This window comes from Medicago sativa, chromosome 3, assembly GCF_051527215.1.
Source record: "Medicago sativa cultivar Bolivia chromosome 3, Bolivia_mono, whole genome shotgun sequence".
Classification (NCBI taxonomy): Eukaryota; Viridiplantae; Streptophyta; class Magnoliopsida; order Fabales; family Fabaceae; genus Medicago; species Medicago sativa.
In genome coordinates this window covers 62,132,472-62,159,500 of record NC_140751.1, presented here as the reverse complement: position 1 = coordinate 62,159,500, position 27,029 = coordinate 62,132,472, and the positions used below count along the sequence as shown (strand labels likewise).

General features: G+C 33.1%; 2 long non-coding RNA genes and 1 other non-coding gene across 4 annotated transcripts; 2 read left to right on the top strand and 1 right to left on the bottom strand.

Annotated features, from left to right (window-relative positions):
• Positions 1–6,961: 6,961 nt before the first annotated feature.
• LOC146938950 (uncharacterized) lies at positions 6,962–11,622 on the bottom strand. 2 transcript variants are annotated; one of them, XR_015031461.1, is made up of 8 exons: positions 10,958–11,622; positions 10,815–10,873; positions 10,247–10,340; positions 10,068–10,159; positions 9,353–9,381; positions 9,180–9,241; positions 7,588–7,642; positions 6,962–7,425 (listed from the first exon to the last, which is right to left on the bottom strand). It is a non-coding gene; the product is annotated as an uncharacterized LOC146938950 (long non-coding RNA). The 2 variants fall into 2 exon arrangements; XR_015031460.1 differs by having other exon boundaries at positions 10,247–10,873.
• A 3,574-nt stretch (positions 11,623–15,196) lies between these two features.
• LOC146938949 (uncharacterized) lies at positions 15,197–16,912 on the top strand. Its single transcript, XR_015031459.1, has 4 exons — positions 15,197–15,599; positions 16,214–16,307; positions 16,617–16,685; positions 16,812–16,912. It is a non-coding gene; the product is annotated as an uncharacterized LOC146938949 (long non-coding RNA).
• A 9,693-nt stretch (positions 16,913–26,605) lies between these two features.
• LOC146938948 (small nucleolar RNA R71) lies at positions 26,606–26,711 on the top strand. The gene has a single exon (XR_015033832.1). It is a non-coding gene; the product is annotated as a small nucleolar RNA R71 (small nucleolar RNA).
• The last annotated feature ends 318 nt before the right edge of the window (positions 26,712–27,029 follow it).

The window sequence follows — 27,029 nt, the reverse complement described above, 5'->3', positions numbered from 1 at the left end:
ATAAAGAAAGACCAATCGAATAAAAAATATTGAATAGAAAAAAATGATTTTAGGGTTTTTATTTTTGCTTGTAGGAGTATTTTTTTTTTTTTTTTTTTGTGTGTGCAAGTGTGTTTGTGTGTGCTTGTTTTCTATAAGGAAATATATTATCAAGTTGATTAGACAAAAAAATACTAATGAGACACTATGTAACATATTAATGACTATAACTTATACCATTGTTAATTAATGTGACTCCATATCTTTATAAGCAAAATTCCAATCATACAAATCCACAATTTCTTATATTAAACATTATAAAATAAGAACGAAATAAACTAAAAAATTCAAGTATAAAATTTTATCAAGGACTTTGGTAAAGCAAACATGAATAGTTTCAAAACAAAATCATCTTAATTTTGTTAGCTCTAAGGACGCAAACTAACCTTAATAAATTCAAACTTAATCACTTAAGAACAACAACACCTCTCATCATTATCAAATCATCTCTGTTTTCTCACCATAATTTTTTGTAAAGTTAAATATAATAATAAGAGTTAAAATTGTCCCTAAGAGATGATTTGATAATGATGAGAGGTGAATTACTTTACCATGATGATAAGTGCGTCCTCGCATACAATCAAGCAGGGAGGTTTTGCCACTGTCTATGGCACCCAACATACAGCAAATTGGAGCACGAAGAGGGTGATCAATAGTTATAACAGTTACACCAACATTATTCTTATTCCTATCCTTCTTCAAATTCTGGATTGACGCATAGAACGCATTGAAATAACCTGGATGAACACCTGAAGAAGAAGAAGAAGATGCTTTTTTACCTTCCATTTTCTTCTCTTCTGAAGGCGGCGGCATACCGATTCCTCAGATCAAATTATCCAATTATTATAGAATTTAATTTAACCGTTCAATTTGGAAAAAAAGAATACCCTAAGATGAACGTTTCCCCATCCTTACCTCGAATTCTCCAAATAACGACCCTTTGGTTAAACACTCCTTAGCTAGGGTTTGTCTCCTTTCCTCTCCCCTTCTCTCTAATTCTCATGTGCAGCAACAATAGTGTTTCTGACATTCTATTCTTCTATTTATAATAGGGAATTGGGCTAACCCACCTAATGTTATTATCTCTTATCATAATTTTACTTCCCTCCACCCCCACTTATTTTATTAGCTCTATATTCACCTCCCATTATTAATATTTATTATTTTATTATTCTCTTCACTATTTTGATTCACATAAAATATTAATAACCACCTAACTCCATTTCTCTATACAACGGCATAATAAACTTTCAACTAAAATGCCTCGTTATCACCATAATAATTAAGACGCTATTTACTTAATTCTATAAAATTCAATAAATAATGTTTGGGATGTTATAGTTGGGGCATAATTTCCCATACTTATATTGCCTTCAAACCCTTCAAAAACCTTTGTAGATCTTCATTCTTCCATGAGGTATCTTACTTTTCCGAATCATATAATTTATCAATAAAAGACTAAAAACTCTTGTGAAGTTTTCTGGTTATGGAAGAAATAAAATTACAACTACTTGAATCAAAACAATAAAAAAAAATTGTCTCAAAACCATGAATAACTCTTTTAAAACTCCCCTAAATTGTTTTTAAATGCTTATTAAATGACTACAAAACATAAATAAAAACAACATATGACGAGGATTCATCTGTATGCTTGTGCTTAGAGAAAACCATTTCCTGATATGTCTTATAACCAAAGTATAATATGACATACGTCGTAAAAAATGCCACTACTAAAGAAATATGGGATCCATTGTCTTTGATTTATGAGGGATCAGACCAAGTGAGAAAAATGAAGGAAAATATACTAATATACTAGTAAGACAATACAGTTGTTTAAAGTGGAAGAGAAAGAAAACATTAACTATATTTCAAATGATGACAAACAAACTTTAAGTTCTTGAAAAAATCTGGACAACAACTGACCATGCCAAGAAAAGTTTGAGAAGACTACCAAGGAAGTGGAGACCTAAAGAAAATTCTCATTCAATCTCTCAACAAAGTATTTATTGTTCAATCTATAAATTTTTACAGGAGAAAATTATAAGTCCTCTCATGTAATTTTGCTAAATAAATTGTAAACCCTCTCAACTCTTACATAACTACAATTTCTACAAGGAAAAAATTGCAAACTTCTAATTACAATTTTTGCACGAAAAAAAATACAAACCCTCGCATGACACACAAATACTCAAGCCCCCAGTACGCTCAAGAAACTAAAAATGTTATGATGAAGAAAATTCAATATAACTCCATATTTATAATAACCATCTACTTCCTTTTTCTTCTCATTATCCAATGTGGGACGACTTGAATGAATACACACTTTGACACAACATATCCTCCCTTCATCCAAAGTCACAAAGAGAAAATCTCTAAACAAGCAGAAGCAGAGCCATAAAAATAACCCACAAGATTGTGGGTCGACACTTCATACCTACATCCACAATCTCTCAACAAAATATTTATTGTTGAATCTATGATTTATTACCGGAGAAAATTATAATCCCTCTCATGTAATTTTTCTAAAAAATAAGAAGATAACTAAGTTCTCAATAAATGAATGGCACAAAGCAACATTTGTTCCTCCCTTGATGACAACATTTTCCCTAATGTCAATTGTTGAGAAAATCATCAAGAGAAAATCTCTAAACAAGCGTAAGTACAAAAACAAAAAAAACGAAAAGGACAAAAATTATTCACAAGATTATTATTTGACACTTCATACCTATATCCACAATCTCTCAACAAAATATTTATTACTTTGCCAACTTGTAACTTTTTTACAGGATAAAATTTCAAACCATCTCATACAATTGTTTTGGACAAATTGGAAAATATTTCGACTCTCACAACTACAATTTCTACAAAGACAAAATTGCAAACCATTGCAATTATAATTTTTGCACGGAAAAAATGCAAACACTCTAATACACAACTATCCAAGCCCTGAATACACTCAAGAAACTAGTGAGGTTGTGGTGAAAACTCAATGTAACTTTATTTTTATGAAAATCACCTACCTTTTTCTTCTTCTTCTCTTTACCTAATGTGGGGCTTGGATGAATACACACTTTAATAATACAATTATTAACTACCCTACTAATTTTGTTTCTTTAATTAGATCTAATTTGGATTTTCTTTTGCAGTTGTTCCTTTACTTTGGTTTTGATGATGTCCTTGTCGCTTTGTTTAAATGTGTTTATAAGTAGTGGCTTAGTTATGTTAAATCACTCTAGCAATTCTCAGTCTCAAAACTGTCCACAAGAGTGTCCAAGATATTACTTTTGATTCTGATGATCATTGTTCAACAAGTTTCCATAAAATGTCACATTTTTAAGTAGCTTGATTTGATTCAAACTATTGGCTTAGAACTTATGAATCGAATCATTGCATGCGTAGGGTGTTTGGTTTAAGGGTTTTGAATAGATTCAATAAGATTTTGATTCGATTCATTCAGTACCTCTTGTCTTTAACCTATAGCTGTTGAATCGTATCAAAGTTCTTTGAATCGAATCAATCTTTATCTGGAAACCATGATTTGATTCAAAAGCATGCCTATGCAGTTTTGAATCAATTCATTCTTCATTTGGAATTGCTTTGATTCAATTCAATGTTCTTGACCTTTGTGTCAATGTTCATAGCATTAAAATTTCCAGTTTTACACTAATTTCCAGCTTTACTTTATATGATTCGATTCAAGTTCCTTTTTTAGTGTTATTTTGAGGCGAACTTGCACCTTTTACTCACACTTTTATATACCTTCACTCACTCATTTTTTCACTCATAGAATCAATTTACAAAAACACTCTCCAACCTTTCTTTTTTAAAACTTTCTCCATATTAAACACTTTTTCTAAGAAATCTTGTAGAATTTGAGATCTAGATTGTTACGGTGTTGTAAGTTACTTGTAATTTTGGTTTCTTTCAAGGATCTTGGTCGTGCATCGAGGATCTAAAGCAAAAGGATGTACTTTTACGTCCAAAGGTAATTGTGAGGGTTGTTTCTCAAACATTCAAGGTTCAAGGAGATTGAAGCGGAAGCATAGAAAAGAAGATATCTTGGAGTAGAAGATCAAAGGATTGCATGCAAACTTGAGATTCGAAGACCTTGTGGATGTCCGATTTCAATAGAGCTTGAAGATTGGATCTAGGCGTGATTGCTTAGCATAGAAGAATAGGAATCTAAGGAATCTTTGTAATCATACACTTGTAAACATTTTCATCATAATGGAAGCCCGTAGAAGAGACGTTTTCTTCTACGAAGAGATGACATACCCCTAGTGAGAATAAAAAGGGGAAACCTCTATAAATCTCGGTTTTCTTCTTTCCCTTACTCTTTAAATCTCAACAAATCAGTTTTTGATCTATGTTCATGATGAATTAGGTTAATTGTTATTTGTATTGTGATTGAATAAATTCTAAAAACTATTTTCAAGTGTGTGTTGATTCAATCACATTCATATTAGAGATTAACTTGTTGCTTAATTCATGACATATATCAAAGTTTGTAATTACTTGTATCAGTGATTTCTTGTTTAATAGTAGGTTTGGTTTGATACAGTGATAGGTTTCGTGAATTCTTGTGTATTGATTAATTGCTTGTTAAGAAATAATTAAAGATTGCGTACATCTTATTCGTAATTGAATTATCTTTGTTCACTTCTTATTTTATTATCAATGAAGTTCTTGCAAAATCCAATATAGTCATAAGATTTCAAACAATTTTTTAAACCATACTTTCACAAACAATTTTAATCGAAAAAGCTATTCACCCCCTCTAACTTCCTCTTGTTACCATCATATTGGTCAACATCTTTTACCAGTAAACAAATGTATATATAGAAATTGGTCAGCATATAAATTGTAGACACAATATAATACACATTAATTGATATATTTTGCTTTGGTGAAGACATTAGTTGATTTTTTTTTTTGAGTAATAAACACACGAGTCTTATATAAGAATAAATTATGCCAATTTTAGTAAATTTAGTTATTATATTAATAAACCTAGTTATTATATAAAATACATTTTATTTTCATTTAAATATCTAAGTGTTAATTCATTCACACACACACACACACATATATCATTAAATATCGATATTCGGTTAAAGAACCGATTAATTCAGAGGATCAATCACACCGTCCACTAGCAGGGCAATTAAATTCAGAGAAAAAGTCTGATATAAAAATTGTTAGCAATTGGGGGATTCAAACCTGATATCTAGAGAACTGCACACTCATAGGTCCGAAACCACCACTGGGGTTTATATTCTCGTATAAATAATTATTTTAATAAGTACTTTTATTTATTTAATTCAAATTCATTTATATTTATTTTAGGAAAGGAAATTAAATATTAAAAAAATTGAAAGATAAAATTAGAAATTAATAATTATAATTATTTTTAAGCAAATACTTTTTTCTTATTTAATATATGTTTTTTTGAAGGATCTTATTTAATATATGTTGACCTTATGCTATCATAATAAATATATTATTTAATGTTAATTACTTTTTATTAGACTTTTCTTTTTCTAATGGTTAGAGTAGATTTTAAATAGTCATGAATATGTTCAAGAAGTTACTTGAAAAAAAAAAAAAATGAATATGACCAAGAAGTGTCAGCTTAGTGTAAGAGTACTTGGACATTTTAACATCAAGGAATATAATTGCCATTTCCACAAGAGGTCACTTGGTTTAAAGATATCATCTCAACATTGTGGTACCTTGTTCGACATTTTCCACAAGAGGTCACTTGGTTTAAAGATATCATCTCAACATTGTGGTACCTTGTTCGACATTTGGCATTCTCTTTTTTTAAAAAAAAAAAGCTTTTAAAAAGAATTAAGGAATATAATTAGAATTTCATATGCAATATTTGTAAAATTATCATTATTGTCACATTTATCAATAATAATTTTTTCTTCCTCAATTTTTATTTTCAAAAATATAATTATAAACAGTAATATTGACTGCATCAGAGATTATTTAATTTAAAATTTCAAGCAAATTTACAGCGTTGAATCAACTTTTATTCTTGGTCCATTTTGGTTGCAATGGTGTACTTTTTTTCATGTTCAACTTGCCAAGAGCGAAGAGAAATCATTTTTGTGGATATTAAGATTACCGATGCTATTGGAACATAAAAGTTGACAACAATATGACACCTCGGTACTAACAATACATTTTTTAGTCAAACTTTTCTTTTCTTTTCATCTTTCAATTTTTTTATTACATAAGAAATTTTTGTGACGCAAAAATTAAATTGTGCCATCGACGTATTTCACTAACTAGTATTTCCACCCGTGCAACGCACGGGCAAACTTCTTTTTTGTGGAGTTAGCAACTTATTACTATGAACGTACCACTAAAATACAAACATATAATTTAGTTATTAGACAAATCGGATTATGTTGTCATCATAAAATTAAAGACGTCATCGTTTGACATATAGTTCAATTTAATACAAAGTAATTAAATATCCCTGACCAATAATAATTAATGACTACTTATGTTATAAAGCCACAAAAAAGTAGTCAATACTTTGAAGAACAATTAATCCAAAAAAACATAATCCTTATAAATTAAACTATGAGATATTGCAAGTGGACTTAAATGGGTGTGGTTCCTAATGAATGATAGATGATAACATTGCAAGTGATATTGCACAAACTGTTTGATTTTACAACTTATTAAAACGATGGTGAGTTTTATAACACAAAATCCGGCTATTTAGATACCGTGTTGATTTGCATCTTTCAGTCATGAAATTGAAAAGAAACCGTGCATTAGGAAAGTTCATGTTCAAATAATCATTACAAAGCAGAAATAGAAGAAAAATACAAAAATTACAGAGGAAAGGTAGTTGATATTGCCTCAAAATATAAACCGACAAAGTAAGAAAGGAAATATGAGATGCGTTCAAAAATGAGTCCTGCAAAATTCGATTATAATAATGATACTTGCAAGAGATATGAACTATTAATATCCAAAGGAAAGGCTCTAGTTAAAGCGTATACATAGGTTCATGAGAAACGAACATTTGGTCTTTATATATAGATGTTGATATGGAAGCTAAAACGATATTCAGAGGTTTACTTTCTTTTAAATTACTTATAAGTATTAAATTTGAAAGCTATATCAGGTACACATTTTATTGGTTTGATTTTCACAGTTATTTTGCCTCAAAATTTGCAAGTGACATTTGATTTGAGGATAAAGAGGTAGCTTCAGTTGAACCCTTTACCAGTATAAATCGCGGAGCCTCCACACAAATAACCCCACATGTATGCACCGTATGACTTGAGAAGAAAGGCACGTCTCGAATAAATGTGTATCTAGTAGTTGCAATGGTATGTTTTCAATCCAGAGTCTCCAATCCTAAAGCCGTGAAACAATTCAAATAGGTAAAACTATATAACAATTATACTTAAATGTCCAAAAAGGTTGAGAGAGTGTTATGGGTTGTAAAACCCCTTTCCCACTAATTATCTCCAATGTTATTATGTCATGGTATTTACCTCGAGTATAAAACAAAGTTACCTTATGGTCTATATATTGAATAAAAATATTTATCTCTTAGACAAAGCTTCAAAATCTGCAAAAATGGAAAAGAAGAATCAGACAATAAAAGGCAATGTCAATTTCGGCCATAAGGTAACTTGAAGGCAACACTAAAATCCTTCATGGACAATTTCTTTAGTGGTATATCTGCTAGTTTCTAATAAAAGAGATACAAAAGATGATCTTCAACAATCAACAATACAAAACGAATGTCCTTCGAAGAATCATATTAAGAGAGAAGATGACATCATTTACTGAATTGGATACCATAACTCTAACAAATAGGGACTGACACCAACAACTTAAACTAAAAACAGCAGATCATGTCAGATTAAGAAAATAAATAGTGACTATCAACAAAGAAAACTACTTTGACATTACACCATACTTCCAGAATATGTAATGAGTGGGTCAAAAAACTAACTAACTATTAATGATAATAAGGGCCGTTCTTAGAAATGTTAAGTGTCAATACTTTTTAAACTATCTAATAAATAGTATCGTAATGAGTCAATACTTCCAATCAAAAGTAAAAAAAAACATGTATCTCCATATGTTGACACACTACTGACTAATAGTATGAACACTATTAAGCTGTGATTAGTGTTAATGCAGATAATCTAATAGTTGCAAATGAATATAATCATAGTCCGGCAAAAATTATATCATTTAGCTGACTATACTAAATGAAAATAGATCAGATCCACAAATCAAATGAAGTCCTCTCTTGCAAAAAAGAAAAACCCAAATGAAAAATAGTAAAGTCTCATTTTATCTTAAGCTTGCCGCACAGTATCATATTAGACCCTATAGTAAAGAGAGACAAATAAAATTATTCAACATGTGGATATACTCAATCACTCATGATTATCAATTGACATGTCTTGTTCATCACTATTAATTAATAACCAAGGGCATTGCAGACATACTCGTTTTAAAGCACATCAAAGAAAATCCAAAATTATAATAAGATAATTACTAAAAAGTTAAAGTCAGTGTGACCATCAAGTAACTAATTCACATCACCAAACATCAAGCAGTACTTCAATCTAATGTAGATTTTAATTATATTCCTCTAAAGATAAAATTCTTTTCATTTCTAATTTACGGTTAACTGAACATTTCTTATATACTTCATTTAATTAAAGAAACAAAAAGTAGATACAATTATGTCATCGTCATGTTAGCAATCATCAATGATTCAACTTGAAAATTGTGTGCCTTAAACAACCTTAAATTTTATTGATAAATTGATGCACTAAATTTCAGCATTAACTACATAAACGATAGTTGCCATTATTAATAGAGATGAATCAATAGAGATGAATCAATCATATAAGAGAGTAAATAAATTCTTATTTCAAGTAAAAAAAAAAATAGACAAAAAGGTTACCAATGCGAAGAAAATTTAGAAAATGGCCTTCTACAAAATCTTTGATATAGCATCATGGATTAAGCATAAAACCAGCAAGGCAAATCACAAAAATCTAATGCCAAAAAATTGCACACCTTTGATCAACTACAATGAAAAAAAATGCAAAGAAATGAACCAAAAGACAAAGGAACCTAACCTGAAATTTGTATATTACTGAACCTCACATGCATAAGCTAGTAGTTTTCTAATAAATTGATCCTGCAACAAAGGCAGCACTTGTTATGAGTAAAAAACCTCCACATCATAAAACCATTTAATTAAACTTCAAATAAGTTGCATCAAAACTGAAAAGAATACAAAATATATTACCTTTCCATCACAACTGAAAAGAATTGAACCTGTAACAAAAATATATATAAATGAAGTGTTAGTTCATTGATAAGAAAATTAGAAATCCAAATAACTTAAAGCGAAACCTACATTAAACAATTTCAGAGAAAATAAACTTTTGGATAATTGATACTTCAATTGAAAAATTGATACAAAATATAATGGTAAAACATAAAAATTGAAACAAAATGAATGAAAGGAAAAACTTCATAAAAAATTCTCATAAATAAAAGAAAACAAAATGAAACTAACAACTCACAAATTTTCAAAAAACAAATCATGCAGCAAAAACTCATAGTGCTTATAAGAAGTTGATTATGTTTTTAGCACACTTCACAAAAGATGCTGATAGGGTGAGAAAACTAATCCTTTACCAAAGAAAGAATTATCTAGTCTCAAATATAATTGACTTCATTGATCAAAAAAGAAATTGACAAATCTAGTCTAATAAATAATTGACCAAAAATTAGCAAATTACTTCTCAAAGTCTTGTATGTATTAAGCATGAAAGCTAATTGACTTAATTGTTGAGTTACTCTTTGTGTAGGACAGGATAAGAAAAATCAAAATGCAAATTCAGACACATTCAAGATAAATAAAGACAGAAGTAACCCTCAAAAAGAGACTTAAGTTTTCAAACAGGGTTCATATTTAATCTTGATCCTGTGCCTATTTGTTTGTGTTTAGAATTTACCTCTTCAGCACTCATCAACATACTTTGAACCATTATCAAACTTCTCTCCAATTTTTGAATTTAACTTTCATTTTCAAATCATCGTTCTTCACCTGCACTTGGTAACAACAAAAGGAATTATAAATGTCTCATTAAAATCAATCAATGTCCCATTAAAATCAATCAATGTTTCCCATTACCTCTTATAGATACCCTGAATTTATGCAAAAAAAAGGAAGGGATGTATTTTTCACCTTCATCCCTTTTGAATTTCTGAAAAAGCAATGGAAGGTGCTGCACACAAACCAAGAAATTAAAGGAAGTAGAGTGATAAACATCTCATAACTACGTGAGAAGGAAATGATTCAAACACATATGAAAACTTTATAACCAACAAAATTGTAACTTTTAAATAACCCTAAACACTTTGTGAGTGCTCAATTTCACAATGAAAATAAAATAAAATAAAATGATATGCAAATTTTTTTGTTAATCTAAACACTAAAATAAGACAGATTCAACACCAATTTAAGACCAAATGACCAAAACAACAAAATTTGTATTTCATCAAAATTTGATAAAATCAACAAAATACTAATTATAACAATTTCATCAATTCACAATTTATAGCCTACAATAAAAAAGTTGCATTTCAAATTTATAATGATTAAGGTTATTAATGAGTATATATTATCATCACGAAAGTAAAAGTATTGAGACTGAGAAAAAGAAGAAAAGAATCGATAAAACAAATTTAAAAAACATCACCTGAGTTATAGACCATCCATTCATTTGGAGTTGCCTCATTTTTTTCCTGTGGTATCGTTCTGGAAAAACAAACCAGAGAGATTGTAAGAGAATAGTTCTATACTCTGCAAAAACAAAACCGAAAATGGAATTGGAATTCTTACCTCCGCCGTTGTCGTGTGCTTCTTTGTAAAGTCAAATATGTTCTGACTCCGATTGATTTCGTATTCAGAGTTGCATTTGGCTTGTGATTGATATATGAATCCGAAACAGTTGAAATCAAGGGGGATAGTGATTTCTGAAAGCTACAAAGAATAAAGGAATAAATAGTGGGTTTTGTAGAGGATGAGGAGAGAAAGATGATGGTGGTTTTATTTTTATGTGATGCAGCCGGAGTTGATCGGAAATGAAGAAAGAAGATAGAGAGAAAAGGGTTTCATGGAGGGAGGGTGAAAGAAACTGAGTGAGTGTGAGGAAGAAAGAGAAAGTTATGTTGAGTTTGTGTGTGAGATAGAAAGTGAGGAAAAAAAGGAAAGAAGTTTAGAGTGGATGAGAGATAAAGGATATAGAAAATGATGTTTGTTGGGATAAGAGAAAAAGTAGGAGGGAAAGAATGATTTGAAAAATTTTGAAATTTGAATTTTGAATTGAAGAGGGAAAATGTGTGATAATGATATTTTATTGTTTGTATTATGTAAATGCTTAAAATGGCAAAAGTAAAATTATTTTTTAATGATGATGTGACATGTAGTGGCTTGAGGACGTGACACATTGGATTGGTGCAAATTTTTTTGCTATTTGTTGTTCCATGTTTGTATATTATTAAGATTCATTCACCATAAAAATGTCTCTTATTAACTACACCCTTCGGTCACAAATATAAGCAAAAATCCACATTTTAGGTTCATTCAATAAATGATGTATGTAGACTATTAAATATACCACATACATCATTTATTGAATGAGCATAAAATGTAAATTTTTGCTTATATTTGTGACCGGAAGTGTATATAAAATAAGTCATTAACGCCTTACTCCATCCGTTTCAAAATATAAGCAAAATTTACTTTTTAGGTTCATTCATTTAATGATGTATGTGGTTCATAATATGGATCACATACATCATTAAATGAATGAACCTAAAAAGTGAATTTTGCTTATATTTTGAAACGGAGGGAGTACGTTTTTGTGGTTAATCAAGCAGTGAAAATGATTAATAAAATTTACGATCCACAAGTGGTTAACAACATATTTTTCGTTTCTAATAAAGTACTGACATTGTTCACAAGTCTTAGCTCAATTGGGAAAATGCTAAAATTGTTAGGCCAGACGTTATGACCGGGGTTCGAACCCCGGCACCTCCACTTATGCGTGTGAGTTTATAATGGTTTTCCCATTTCGTTTGTCTATCAAATAAAAATTAAAGTACTTAAATTAGCTAATGACATAACTCAAATTTTATATTATAAAATCTCAAATTTTATATTATAAAATTCTGCTCTATAATAAAAACAAAACGTATTTTTCTATATAAGAAAAGTGACAAAAAATGTATTATTCATTTTATAAAGACGGTAAACAGTACACAATACACGAACCCCGGCACCTCCACTTATGCGTGTGAGATTATAATGGTTTTGCCATTTCGTTTGTCTATCAAATAAAAATTAAAGTACTTAAATTAGCTAATGACATAACTCAAATTTTATATTATAAAATCTCAAATTTTATATTATAAAATTCTGCTCTATAATAAAAACAAAACGTATTTTTCTATATAAGAAAAGTGACAAAAAATGTATTATTCATTTTATAAAGACGGTAAACAGTACACAATACACATGGGTCGTATTGTTGTCATATGGATGTGTTCAAATACGATTCAGCAAAGTTCTTCATTCAGAAAGATGTATTTTCTCAATCTTAAAAAAAATTGAGATTTTTAGAATAATAAAAAAGTTGTTTCTTCTTCACACTCTCTTTGACTAATGGAGGTGTTTGGTAATTTTTTTTTGTCTCTCATTTTGTTATGACTTCTAACTGATTTGATTTGATTTGATTTGTTACTTAGGATTATATAATTGATGTTTTTTGTTCGGCTTTTTACCCTGCAGAGTTGCTGCTGGATCTATCATCATGGGTATGTATTCAACATCATCTATGCAATTTTCTGCTCAAATTTTATTGTGGTTGATCAATTTTGTTTAATTATTAAATACCCACTTACTTGTTTATTCTGCTCACCAACTTTATCATGTTCCTCTTCTTGTTTTGTTTATGTGTATTATATGATGAGCATGCGTAATTAAGATCCCTTCAAACTTCACCCCCTCCCCATAAATGTTAGATCTTAATTTCATTTTTTTTCCATGGCAATTATATTTAATACACTTCTCATTGTGGCATCCATCATCAAATCTCATATTTGGATTGTATGCTTGAATGAGAAACATAAGGACACAATTAAAAAAAATTAGTAGTTGGGTGAAGATCATATACAATTCATATTTTTATTTCATCGGATCTAGTTTAAAATATAACTTCAAATGAGTCGTCTTTTCATCATCAAACAACCAAGATCTGAGATTGTTTGCTTGTGTTTGCATTAAATTTAATTTCATTCTTGCTTGATCTGACTTAATTGTCGATATTTTTTTCAAACATCAAAACATGACAACATAACCCTCATATGTGGGTATCTATCCAAACACACCCTGAAATTGACGATGAAATCCTTTTTAGATCGGGTTCGAGTTGAGTTTTTTTCCTCCCAAAATTCAAAGTCTGGGTAAGGCGAGGATGGGGTGTTGATACCCGCTCTGAACCCGTCCCACTAGTGTGTACACACACATACACTTATTCAATTATTTTTTTAAAATGGGGAAGGAGAAATTTTTATTAACCAAAGTAACATTGTACAACCACGAGCCACATGCAGGGAAACTTGCATGTTGTTTCTGGCCAGAGACCCCGGTATACTGTACTAATATGTGTAGGTCCCCGTAATTCGAAGGCTCCAACCTAGTCATGTCTTTCTACAATAAGAGTGTCTGACGTTGGGGCGCTGCTTTAATTCGCGGATCAGCATGCCATGGTGAATATGTTCCCGAGCCCTGTACACACCGCCTGTCACACCCTGGGAATGGGTTTCGTCCGAAGCATCCGACAACCCCCCCCCCCCCCCCCCCCCCAGGAGATTCAAACTTAATACGATGAGAATTCGATTGTGAATCGTACCGCATGTGTCAACTCGTGTTGGCGAATTTTTTAATTAACATTATTTTTTTCTTAAGGATAATTAACATTATTTTTCCTATTAAAAAACATTATTTTTGTTTTCTCATTGAAAACATATATGTTAGATATGCTTTAATTTATTTCACAATGATATTATAATTGCTATTCTATTTATTTGTTGAATAAAAATTGACTATTTTTCCTTAAAATTCTTTTGACCATATTTATGTACAAATTTTCCTTTAATTGACACTTTTGTTTAAACTAAAGAATTCACCCTTTTAAATAAATATTTTTAACACATTACCAAAATACTATTTGATATGCAATATATATATATATATATAAAGAATAGAAAAAATTACTTTATTTATTCAAAGCTTAGAAGACGTTCTTAGCGAGGTCAAAAGATGTCTTTTGTATTTATTACAAATGGTGTGTCGTTCTTTTGAAATAGATCTGAAACGAGGATTTCAAATTATTAGCGGTGAACATTAGATCAAGATCAGAGGTGTGGATGTTTTATTTTTTTAAAACTAAAATCCCAAACTTGAAATATGGACTATATGATCTTGATCTAATAGTCATCGACTTATTGATTATGTGAATGTGAGATTTTAGGGACGAAAGGAATTCAATATACAAGAGTGGTATTCTTTTCTGTATTTTGGTTGGGTTTGATGTAGTTCATTTCCGCCTTGGTGTTTTCTATTTTGTTTCCTCCTTTTGCATATATGTTTCGAATATTGCGTATAGTCTCTTCTTATTTCAATTTCGCTTTTCCTTTTAGGCTCTGAAAGAAAACGAGTTAGGTTTGAAGATGAAGAAGAATTCATTGAGAAAAGAAAGAGTAGCAGCAGAGTCCTTGCTTTGTAAAAGAAAAAGCAACAAGAAAAAAGAGAGAAAATCAACATTAGAATTTGAAAAAGGGAAAAATTCAACCAATAATAATGCAGAAAAAGGCAAGTCAATAATTAGTGATGAGGAGCACTTAGATGATTTTAATGAAGATGATAAAGCATGATGACCCAGCCAAGAAAGCATGCAACAAAAGAGCATTGTATCAAGAATTTTTTCTTCAATTGAAGAGATTTCTTGATACAATGTTCTTTTGTTGCATCATTTCTTGGTTGGGTCATCATGTTTTATCATCTTCATTAAAATCATCTAAGTGCTCCTCATTACTAATTATTGACTTGCCTTTTTCTGCATTATTTTTGGTTGAATTTTTCCTTTTTTTCAAATTCTAACATGGTTTTTCTCTCTTTTTCTTGTTGTTTTTTCTTTTCCAAAGCAAGGACTCTGCTGCTCTTTCTTTTCTCAATGAATTCTTCTTCATCTTCAAACCTAACTCGTTTTCTTAACTAGTGAATATTTCTCTTCAATTTTGAAGGCGATGGAAGAAGGAAGACATGGCCATAATAATGAAAGTACTTCAAAAAAATGGTATATGTTTGTAATTTTTGTAGATGCATTGCACCTCTTACTGTATCTAACACTTTCAGCCTCATATCTGAATAATGTACCAGACAAGCATTTCTTGGAAAATGTTCTTGATATCCTACAAAGGTGAAAATCATATAAGCTTATGATTGTTTTTCCATCACTTACTTTAATTCTTACACATCATACACAGTTTTCTACACCACAAAGGTAGAGAGGAATTGTATTTCATGTCCCATTGTAATGTTCAAAACGATTCCCCTTATTTTGTGTTAAAAATAGAAAATCAAGATTGATTAGTATTTTTCTACACAAAATTGTCACAAAGTTTATAATCTCTGCAGAATAAAATATAAGCAAGATGAACTCATTTTTTTGGAATGAAATATAAACATATCTTAACAACTTCTATCTTTTTTAATGATATCATCTCCAAAATACTCCTCTCATCTAGTTTAACTTTCTATATTTCCTTTTTTTTTTGACAAATCTTTCTATATTTCTAATGACCAAATTTATTAGTCATTTAGGGTTGTTTAGGCAATATGTTTCATATTTTGTTTTTTAAGATTTCATAAACTAAATGCGATAAAGTACATTTGTACCCTTATAATTCATTCTAGAGGGATATCTAAGTAACTAGATACGGTTTGTTAATGATTAATTGAATAATTCTTAATATTTTATGATAATTTATTACACTTTAATTTGTTAGTGATATTCTATTCATGTTGGAAAAGGTAAAAAATTACCATATTGTAAAGAAGCCAATGGATTTTGGAACCGAGAGCAAAAGTTGTTGAAGGCATGCATGGTAGCCTCACAGAAGTCAAGGTATATAAAAAGGGTATTGCAAACTTGTGCCCTAAAGATATAAGATAAGAAACTAAATAAAGAAATTTAACCTTAAAAATTGTGCATTCATAACTTATTTTTTAAGAAGTGCATTCATAACCTTAAAAACTTATATTTTAAATACAATATATTTATTGTTTTAGATGTATATCAATTTTCTCTAAGCTTTCCGTGTCATCCTTCATCTAATGTCATAGTTTTTTTTTTTTTTTTTGACAAATCTAATGTCATAGTTTTTGAAATGATATATTGTTTCATATGTAACATATTAATTTCAATGATGTACAGCGTGATGTATTCCTGCTATGCTTGAACGCCATGTCTGTTTATCCCAAAACCTCAAGACATCACAAAGTGGTATGATTAAATAATAAAATAGAAAGTTTCATTAGTTAATTCTTATATTTATTGTTATATCAATTTTTCTTTACTTAAGATAAACATTATGTAAAGCATTATAAAAAATTTAATTCAACATTTCAGGCTCAAGATATTCGTTATCATGCTATAAAGGTTTTTGAGGATCTAAATGCTGAACATGAAAATTTCAACATAAAAGTATATATCCCCCAACAAGAGATGCCAAAGTAAAAAGCAACATGAGATGCAAAATAGGATTTCTCCTAATCTTGGTAAGGAATTTTTTTTGTACTCATTTAACCTGCGCTTGGGTATCACAGTCATGTTTTTAATCCCTGAATCTTAATGTGCACATGTATTGAGTAATTGGTTTATAGAGTTGCCCAATTCTTCCCAGAGTAATTGGTTGGTCTATAAATATTTTCATAATACAATGAGCTTAATTAAAAGGAGAAGGTTAATGAGTAGTGTCTTATTCCTCCTATGAAGTTAAATATCGATCCTTCAATCAAGATAATTTATAGATGCAAATTTTCATCTTTTTACTTCACGATGTTCACATTTAGCATCCATATGTTCTCTACGGGTAACTATATTTTGTTAAAAAATCTATAATCCACATCACAACAAATCACATCTTTTCCTAGCATGTAAAAATATTAAAATCCATTTTCACATTGTTTGTTATGAAAATCAAGTTGATCTTCTGAATTTTCTCTCCGATCTTTTTAGGGATTGAGTGGAGATTATTTTCACTACGCCCATTTAGGTCCTTTTTTTATCACTAGATACTAAGCTTATAATTATTGACATTTAGTCTGCAGTTCATCTTCTAGATTGGTTTCCTAGTCTAAACTGTGTTTAAATTCCTAACCCGGATCCATTTGGTAACAAATGCTCCTTTGGTTAGGGACCTTTTAGATAGGTGATTGATTGACTGAAGATATGCTGCTATGGTTTCATTAACCTTGGTATTCCTACTGTTTCTTCGGCGCAGTGGTATTTCTTGATTTATGTGCAAACGCCTAAAAAATATTTTAAAAAAGAAAACTCTGCTATGGTTTCTGGCTGCTGGAAGTTATCAAGGGGCTACTAGAGGAAATCTCTCAGTTCTTGTGAGAGTTTTAGGGTTTGGTTCTCTTTGTGTGAGAGTTTTGGGCTTTGTGTTCATGTTAACACTCTCGATGACTTAACGCTTAGTGACGACGAAGCACTGAGTTTTGATCTAAAGGAAGAGAGTGAGGCAGGGAATGATCTAAATTTATGTTTTGTGGGATGTTTTCCGGTGAATCGGCCCATTAAGCTGAAACCCAGGAAGGTGTGTATGTCCAAAGTGTGGTGGTCGATCAAAGGTGTGGCGATGAAGGAGACCTTCCTTGATTTATTCTTATTCCATTATTTTCATAAGCTCGACCAGGAGGAGGTGCTGGGGGAGGGTCGTGGAATTATGACAATCATATGCTATTATTGGAGAAAGTGAAGGTAAGGACTCCATCGAGAGAGGTTCAACCGTTTCATTTGAACATGTGGGTTTGTGTACATAATCTCCCGATCATAATGATGAGTGAATAGGTGGGTATGGGGTTGGCAAACTATATTGGTGAGTTTCTTGAGTATGATGTGAACAATCAAACCAGTTTCTGGAGGGAGTATATGTGGTTGTGAGTAAAAATCGATGTGCGAATTCTGTTGAAAATTGCAAATAAGATTAAGGTTGTTGGAGGTGAGTGGTATGTGGTGAATTTCTAGTATGAGAAACTGGGTACGTTCTGCTTTCCCTAACTCAAATGGGGATATGCAGAGACAATGGTACAATGGCCTTCGGGGAGACCAATGGCTGCCTAAGGGCTGTGGGTAATCACAATGGTTGAAAGAGGAAAGAGCTAGTAGGGATGACGTGGCAATAGATAGAAGAAATGATTCAGAATATTATAGTTCACGTGGAGGGTCATAAAAGAAACAACAGAGTCATGCGCCTACGTGTCCAGATGATATTAGGTAAATGTTGGTAATGGGAGAAAAATATGGTGGGGACGTCAGTAGAAATTCTGCTCCATAATTATTGGCTAATTATGTGGCGCGGATCCTTAGAGAATTAAACAGACGAGGGGACGTGGTCAAGTAAACAAACATGTTACTGATTGGATCATTGATATCTAGTTTGTCCTCCAAAATTGTTAGCAGCAGCGGGGTCCAGACTTTGCCCAATAAGAATACTACTTTCAACTCAACATTGTTGACATCTTAACCAACTGCGACATTTCTTTCTGCAAGTAATACAACCAACATAGACAATTCTTCCAACATGGAATATCACCTTGAGAAGAAAAGGAGGAGGGAGGAGAAGAGATCCGTGGTAGATTTAGATACACATAAAACTTAGCATTTTTTATCGGCATGTCCTGGTAGGCAGGACTGTCGGGACCAATGATTATTCTCATTTGGAATCGTTATGGATTGGCCAGACATAGTGCAATTTTGAATCTCTATAATCTGGCTTTGGAAAACAAACCAAATATCTGTTTCTTTCTGAAACGTTATCGTATACACGTAATCTCGAGCAGCTTCGTGTAATGCTTGGGTATAATTCTTGTTTATCGATTCATGTTGAGGGGAGAAGTAGAGATTTGGTTGTGTTGTGGAAGAATGATAGTAATTGTCGTTGATAGATCTCTGGCAAGTGCACCAAATACTATTGAAGTAGTAAAAATATCGATCCCACGAGGACTGTTTTTAACTTCAATAAATCAATCGTGTTATAAAAATAGGATGTATAAATGTTTATTTTTGTTTGCCACTAGGCAGTGGATTTGGTTTGATTTTATGAAATCAAATAAAAGAATAGATTTGATTAAGAAAATATGGAGAGAGATGAGATCAGGTCTTCGAATCCTCTTTGTTTGCCCTAATTGGTTACTGCACCTATTATGACTAATGATTTTCTAGTTTCACGATAGTTAACAAATTAGCCCTAATCAATCCCTTGAGTTAGGACCCTCTTCTTAAACTACAGCCCCTAATTCCTTAGGTGGTCTAATAATACTTGAAGGTTTTAACGAACGTTAACCTAATATCACTAACAAACGATTATCCATTCCTAGACTAACCATGTTTATTAGAACAATTCAATTAGGTCTAAGTCGAAAGCTATGGTCAGTAGTCATTCGATCTCACAAAAGCATGTTTATATTTGATCAGGATATAAAAAGCATTAAGAACAATTGAATTGAATAAAAGACTAGAAATTCATTAATAAACAATAGAGTTTCACAGCAACATATGATCAATTAGGGTTACATAGGTTCATCTCCGACCTAATCTCTAAGAGATTTAGCTACTCATAATTAAGTTTACAAATAGCATAATCAATGGAAGAATTAAAACATACATAAACTGGGTTAGAGATGATGAAATCCTCTCCGCTGCAGCCTTCTGGGTGTTAAAATCGCACTTTAGCTCTCCAAAATCGTTCTCTTTTTTATGTTTGAGAGTGAGATGAGCTTAAATAGGCAACTTCTGGATCGCCCAAAATCGCACTACGATTAGAAAATCGTACCACGATGGCTTCATTAAACCCTAATTTCCTTTAAAGTCCTTCTTGAAATCGTATCACGATTGTCTGGATCGTATTACGATCCAGCTTCTTCAAAAACATGCTCTCTGACTTCAAGAAATCGCATTGCGATTAGATAATCGCAGCACGATTGGCTTCATTCCAGATCTTCCAAATTTGATGCTTTTAACTGCTCCTGGACACTTAATGTTGCTTAGAACTCTATCAAAATGTCAAAATAAATCCTAAAAATTACGTAATGACAGCATGTCATCACAACCCCAAACTTAAACCATTCCTTGTCCTCAAGGAATTTGCTTGCAACAGTGACAGACGACAGTAAAATAACAGTTACCTGACAAAACGATAGTACCCAAAAGTTCATTCTCCTTCTAGCTAAAGATGAGCTAGTTTGACTTGTTCGCATCCACCAATTCACAACTCCTCGCATCAAATTGAAATAGGGTCTACCAGTCGACATGCAGGTCTACATATTACCATACGCTTGAAAAGTTTCTAAACATCAATCAAAGTCAATATCATTACACACTTTTGAGGTCTTTAGGGTTATAACGGGGCTTAGGTGAAAGGTGGGATATATTTGGATAAGTAGGCTACACAAAATTTGAGTTAGGCATTCCTATGGAAGTTAGAGCACAAAATTCCATCCTTTAATCATTCACCTTGTGGAAATACAATCAATGCAAAGGTACTAGAGAATATTTTTAACATTTAGGGACAATCGAGTTTGAAGTTACTCGGATTTTCAATGTTTTGTCCCTTTTTCATCATTCATTTTCATCATATTTTTTTTTCATACACCATTTTTGTGTGTATTTTTCATGATAAAGTTCATTCTTTGTTCTCTTATTCTCTAGTACCCCCACCCCAAACTTAATTGGTTGCAAATTCCAATAGCAACCCCAAACTTAATCTTTAGCAACATCCTACAATGCCTTAACTCAGAAAATACATTAAGGGACAAGTCCTAAAAGTCTCTAGGCTTGTAATGTAGTTTATCACCGAACAAAAACTTCTAATCCTACCGGCTCACAATTGGCTAAGAAATGGATAATATATAACAATTAAAATCAGGGTAGGCTTCAAAAAGGCTCACAGGACCAAGCATTTTTGCCTCAGTATGTATTTAACAAAGACCAATCAATAATAGAGAAACAATGCAAGTTCTAGAAATGTAGTTGCATGGAAAACTAATCTAAATATGAGTAAATTGAAAAACAAAGTTTGGCAATGAACCTTATGGCTGAGATTTTTGGGAGTATGTGACTACCTAGCAACGTCGTACACTTCGCCTTTGAATCAAGTCACCCCTCCTTTAGAACTTTTGGAATACCGTTTCATCAAACAACTGTTACTAAACTGGAATAGGTCACATAACAAACAAATTCGTCAATAATAAACAAGTGCAAATTTATCACAAACGGGGAAATAAGTTCAACGGACTTTTGACAATACAAGAAAATGAAGAAAATACTTCAAAAGAAAAATAAGCGGAAATAAAGTAAATTTAGTGGGTTGCCTCCCACCCAGCGCTTCTTTATCGTCACTAGCTTGACTGCTAAGGGTCCTTAAAGGTCCTTCGGAATGAGTCCCACCCTTCCTTTTGGTAGGTCTCCACCTAGGTATGGCTTAACTCTTTGTCCATTCATTTTGAAACTTCGATCTCCTTCAGGTGTTACTAGTTCAACAGCTCCATACGGTGACACACTTTTGACCAAGAATGGTCCAGACCACTTTGACTTGAGCTTCCCAGGAAACAGCTTCAACCTGGAGTTATACAACAAAACTAGTTGTCCACAGTTAATATCCCTAGACACTAAGTTTTTGTCATGATACCTTTTTGTCCTGGCTTTATAGATGAGCGCATTTTCATACGCTCTAAGCCTCATCTCCTCAAGTTCATTAAGTTTCAAAATTCTTTTCTTACCAGCGGCTACTTGATCAAAATTTAAGGCCTTAATGGCCCAATAAGCTTTATGTTCTAGCTCTACTGGAAGATGACATGCCTTTCCATAGACTAACTAATAGGGTGAGTACCCAAGATGAGTCTTAAAAGCTGTCCTATATGCCCACAGTGCGTCATCTAATTTCCTAGACCAATCTTTCCTATTTGATGCAACTGTCTTCTCCAGAATCTGTTTCAACTGTCAGTTTGAAACCTCTTCTTGACCACTAGTTTGTGGGTGATAGGGAGTTGCAACTTTGTGCTTAATGTTATACCTTTTGAGCACATTTTCAAGAAAATTATTGCAAAAATGCTTCCCCCCATCACTGATCAATACTCTAGGGGTTCCAAACCTAGTGAAAATATTCTTTTGAAGGAAGTTGACAACCGTTTTGGCATCATTAGCAACACATGGTATCGCTTCAACCCACTTTGTGACATAATCAACACAGACTAGAATATGGAGATAAGAGTAAGAGGAAGGGAATGGTCCCATAAAATCAATACCCCAACAGTCAAATGGTTCAACTTCAATGATTCCTTTTAGGGGCATTTCATTCCTCTTTGATATGTTACCTGTCCTTTGGCATCTGTCACATCTTGTGACAAAGTCGTGACAATCTTTGAAAAGGGTGGGCCACCAAAATCCACTTTGCAAAATTTTTGCAGCTGTTCTTTCTCCACTGTGGTGGCCTCCATAAGCTGAGCTATGGCAGTGCCACATGATACTATGTGCTTCCTCACCTGCAACACAACGTCTAATCAAACCGTCAGTACCTACCTTAAACAGATACGGGTCATCCCACAAGTAGTGGTTTGCATCTTTGAAGAACTTTTTCCTCTGAGGGTAGGTGAAATCATCAGGAACTATGTTGCCGGCCTTAAAGTTTGCCATGTCAGCAAACCAAAGTCTTTCTCCAATAGCAAACAGCTGTTCATCGGGGAACTCGGCCTTGATGGCCTTCTCCTTCTTTGTCACCTCATCATTCTCCAGCCTTGAGAGGTGGTCAGCTACCACGTTCTCGACTCCCTTCTTGTCACGAATCTCAAGATCAAATTCTTGCAATAATAGGATCCACCTCAACAGTCGTGGCTTTGAATCACCTTTTGTTAAGAGATATTTAAGAGCTGCATGATCTGTAAAAACAATGACTTTGGAGCCTATTAGATAAGAACGAAATTTTTCCAACGCAAAGATTACAGCAAGCAATTCCTTTTTAGTGGTGGAATAGTTAACTTGATTTTCATTTAAAACCTTGCTTGCATAGTAAATTGCATGGAAAAATTTGTTCTTGCGTTGGCCTAGGACTGCACCAAGCATAATCACTTGCATCACACATAAGTTCAAAAGGTAAATCCCAATCGGGTGCAATGATTATTGGTGCAGTCACCAACTTGTTTTTAATCAAAGAAAAAGCATTTAGACATTCAGAATCAAAATTAAACTCGTTTTCTTTGACCAAGAGGTTACAGAGGGGTTTGGAAATTTTAGAAAAGTCTTTTATGAACCGCCGATAGAAACCGGCATGCCCCAAGAAACTCCTCACTCCTTTAACATTAACAGGTGGGGGAAGTTTCTCTATAACCTCTATCTTAGCTTGGTCCACCTCAATGCCTTTAGCACTTATTTTATGCCCCAAAACTATACCTTCAGTTACCATAAAATGACATTTTTCCCAATTCAAAACAAGGTTAGTTTCGGTGCATCTTTTAAGTACAGCATTTAAATGGAACAAGCCTTGATCAAAAGACTTACCAAAAACAGAAAAATCGTCCATAAATACCTCAATGTTCTTCTCTATCATATCAGAGAAGATGGAGAGCATACACCTTTGAAAGGTCGCCGGCGCATTACACAGCCCAAAGGGCATCCTTCGATAAGCAAACACTCCAAATGGACAAGTGAAGGCAGTCTTTTCTTGATCTTCCGAAGCCACTGCAATTTGATTATACCCCGAATACCCATCCAAGAAGCAATAAAAGGCTTGGCCAGCCAATCTCTCAATCATTTGATCCATGAATGGTAATGGAAAGTGGTCCTTTCTTGTTGCGGTGTTCAACCTCCGGTAGTCTATACACATTCTCCAACCAGTGACGGTGCGGGTGGGTATCAATTCACTTTTTTCATTTGCCACCACCGTCATTCCTCCTTTCTTTGGTACCACGTGAACTGGACTTACCCATGAGCTATCTGAGATAGGGTAAATCATACCTGCATCTAGTAACTTCAGCACCTCTTTCTTCACCACTTCCTTCATTGTTGGGTTAAGTCTCCTTTGAGGTTGAACCACCGGTTTGTATTCAGCCTCCATGTGTATTTTGTGCATGCAATAAGCTGGACTAATACCCTTCAAATCAGAAATGTTCCACCCCAAAGCTCCTTGATTGTCTCTTAACACCCTCATTAATTTTTCTTCTTCCAAAGGTGTCAAGGTATTGCTGATGATTACTGGTTTAGAGGCATCCTTAGTGAGAAAAACATACTTCAAGTGAGAAGGGAGTTCTTTTAATTCTGGATTTTTCTCTCCTTCTCCACTCAAACTAGGAGCATCCATATAATACTTTCCCATTAATTCTTCTATTTTTACCGGACCCAACTCTTGCTTGCTTGCTTCTAGTTGCTTCACACAATCACTTACTTCAAGATCTTCATCATCTCCACATCTTGGTATAGAATTCACAATTGCACGTTCAAGAGGTTGTGTTGGTTGATGTTCACAAGAGTCATCTTTAACTATTTCTTCAACAATGTCAATCCGGTAACACTTGGGATTTTCATCTTTGTGTTTCATGGCCTCAAATATATTAAACACGACTTGCTCCTTATGGAATCTCAACATTAGCTCTCCTTTCTCAATGTCAATCAAAGCACGGCCAGTTGCAAGGAAAGGTCTTCCTAGAATGAGTGGCATATCCTCATCTTCAGCCATATCTAAGATCACAAAATCTGCTGGAAACACCAAGTCATTAACCTTGACTAGCACATCTTCAAGCACACCGAAAGGATAAGAGATTGACCGATCAGCTAAAGTAATGGTCATTCTTGTTGGTTTTGGTTCCCCACACTTAAGCTTCTTCATCATTGAAAGAGGCATCAAGTTGATACTTGCTCCCAAGTCACATAAAGCTCTATCAATGTCTACCGGTCCAATTGAACAAGGGATAGTGAAAGCACCAGGATCCTTCAGCTTAGGTGGCAGCTTCTTTTGAAGAATAGCACTACAATTTTCAGAAAGTGCGATGTTCTCATCGTCCTTAGGCTTTCTTCTTTTAGTCAACAAGTCTTTCATGAACTTAGCATACAACGGCATTTGATCAAGAGCTTCACCGAAAGGAATATTCACCTGAAGTTGTGAGAAAAGTTGCATGAACTTCTTGAATTGACCTTCATCCTTTTCCTTCTTTTTGGATAGGTGGGGATATGGAAGCTTCACATATGATGGAATAACTTGTGGTTTATCTCCATCTTTCAGAATTTGACTCTTCGACTTCCTCAAGATTGAATCTTCATCTATCAATTTCTCACTTTTTTCTCCCTCTATTTCTTCCTTCCTTTCGTTTTCAACTACACCCTCATCATTCTTTTCCTCAACTACTACATCATCAACCTTCTTTGGAGCTTTTGGAACTAAAGGTGTCAAAACCTTTTTACTCCTCAATTCAATAGCATTACAAGACTCATTCTTAGGGTTTTCTTTAGTGTTACCTGAGAATCCACCTTTGCTTTGTTTAGCCAATTGCTTAGCTAATTTCCCTAGTTGAGTTTCAAGCATCTTCCTAGAAGCTTCATTGTTCTTTCTTTCAACTTCTTGACTTTTCTTCATCTCTTCGAAGTTGCCTTGAGTCATCTTCATGAAATTCATCATAGTTTCCTTGAGAGCTGATGGCTTTCTTTGTTATTGTTGAGGAGGAGTGAGCATCTGAGAGTTCAAAGCATTGTTATTTGAGTAGCTTAGATTTGAATGCTTATTGATGCCTGAATTGTAGTATTGATTTTGCCTTTGATAACTTCCCATGAAGTTAGCTTCTTCACTCGATCCTTCTAGAACACATTCACCGTTGGGATGTTCTTCACCACATAAGTCACACTTGATTGCAGCTACTTGTTGTTGCTTATGAGCCAAAGTGAAGCCTTGAAACTCCTTAGTTAGAGCTTCGATTTGTTTGTTCATAGCTGCTTGGTTAGCAAGGATAGCAGTTTGCTCACTTACCCCAAACACTCCTCTTTCTTTCTTATTAGCTAGATCACGATACTCATTGCCAGCCATGTTTTCAATTAGAGCTTGAACTTCATGATCAGTTTTGCTTTTAAGACTACCTCCCGCGGAAGCATCTAGGAACATTCTCGTGTTTGGTGTTACCCCCTCAATGAAGATTTGGAGGTATTGCTTCTCGGTGAACTCATGATTAGGGCATCTCTTCAGAAGCAAATTGAATCGCTCCCAAGCATCATACAATGATTCACCTTCTCCTTGCTTGAAGTTAGAGATCTCCATCTTCTTTTCCCAATATTTAGACATAGGGAAATATTTCTCCAAGAACTTCAGCTCTAACTCTTCCCATGTTTGGACAATCCCGTTTGGAATTGTTAGCAACCAATCTTTTGCTCTTCCCGTCAAGGTAAAAGGGAATAGCCTTAGTTTCTTTTGTGCTTCAGTCACGGTGGCTGGTTGCACACAAAACTCGCAAGTTTCAGCAAAGCGGCTCAAGTGTTCATGAGGACTCATAGCTTCAGTCCCATCGAATTGCTTGTCCCTCAAACCGTTGAGGACAGTTGTCTTGATGTCGAAAGCTACGGGGTTAGCTGGTTGAAAAGTATGGG